Raw genomic sequence first — 1,529 nt, 5'->3', positions numbered from 1 at the left:
GATGATTACTGGTTATATTCAGTGAGTAGGTAGTATTGATCATACAGAATGATACATTACCACTAATGTAATGAGTGATGTTAGTATATAATACTACAAGAGTGTCCCCCACTACTGGTGGATCATTGTAGCACAAGAACTGCTCCAGCTCATTCTCTTCAGTCACATTAATAACATGAAGATGAGCTCCTGAAAATAACAGAGAAGCAATAAGAAACAATAATAACAAGAAAGACATCATTGTGTGGAATTTAAAGTCACATTAAGCAGAGTCTATACTTTTACTTTTTTAGCCAGCTGTTTTTATAACTTTAATTTTTGATGGATTTGAAACAGAAATACATGTAAGTCATAGTTTACAAAATTTCTTAGCATTATCACAACAGTATAACTGTTACCAAATTTGCTGAGGGAAAAAAATTAATATTATTGCAATAATGGGTCAGATACAGTTGTATTGTAAGTTGTGCATATGCATAGCTATTGTAAGAAGATTAAATAACAAGTATCACTATGAGAAAAACTGCTTTTATCTTTATCAAAAACATTGAAAGTGCTAAGTCTTGGGAATAAAACTTTAACAAATGTAATCACTATCTACTGTACAAGGAGTGTATGCAGTATCTATGCATGTATCAAGCAACAAAAGGCACAACAAATGATAGTCTTAACAATAATGTGAGGAGATGAGGAGTTTGGCTACACAAGTGCATGTATAGCTACTTAATTAAAACTAATTTCAAAAATACACTGTAAGAGCTAGGAAATGTTACAATACATGCAGCACAACATCACACAAGTAAAAAATAATAATAATAATTAATTTGAGGAGAGGAGTGGTTCTCTCACTCTATCATAAGGTTCAAAAAATGATCCACTCATATCAACATGAGTTGCTTCTTCTAGATTCTGTCGTGATAGACAATGAGGCCAATACTTTCTAAACTCAAAATAGAAAGAAGTACTAAGAAAGATGATTGTGTATGGTAGACTAGTCGAAGATCATGGAGTATTCATGCTGTTTGTGAATATAACAATCTTATTTACAAACAAATATGAATGGCCTTGAAAGTGAATGTAATTATTATTAGAAGCATGAATAGAAACTGGAAATAACAAATGAAACAACATTCCTCATTTTCATTGTATTTACTGAGATAAATAGATTCCATTACCAATTTACCATACAGCTGGAAATATTTGCGAGGAATTAAATTAATTAATTTAATTTTGCGAGTTAGCAGCAAAAATAATGAAATTCATGCATGACCACAGTACATGATGCTACAAAATAGATATTGCAATACCTATGGCTACAATAACCGTCAAAACTGCAAATACTTAATCCACAACCCAAGTTATTTATAAGGATTCACAATTTTTTATCCACAAACATTTAACCAGCTGTTGCAAGAATGGTGTAAAATTCAGTACTTGAATAATACAGGGAAAATTGCATATTATTTTTTGTAACATGTAATAGTTGTGTATGCATGCAGGAACACTGAAAATAAAGTATAAAATTCACA

The sequence above is a fragment of the Amphimedon queenslandica genome, unplaced genomic scaffold (assembly GCF_000090795.2).
Source record: "Amphimedon queenslandica unplaced genomic scaffold, v1.1 AMPQUscaffold_13330, whole genome shotgun sequence".
Classification (NCBI taxonomy): domain Eukaryota; kingdom Metazoa; phylum Porifera; class Demospongiae; order Haplosclerida; family Niphatidae; genus Amphimedon; species Amphimedon queenslandica.
The sequence above is the reverse complement of the archived record's forward strand: the minus strand, read 5'-3'. Positions refer to the sequence as shown.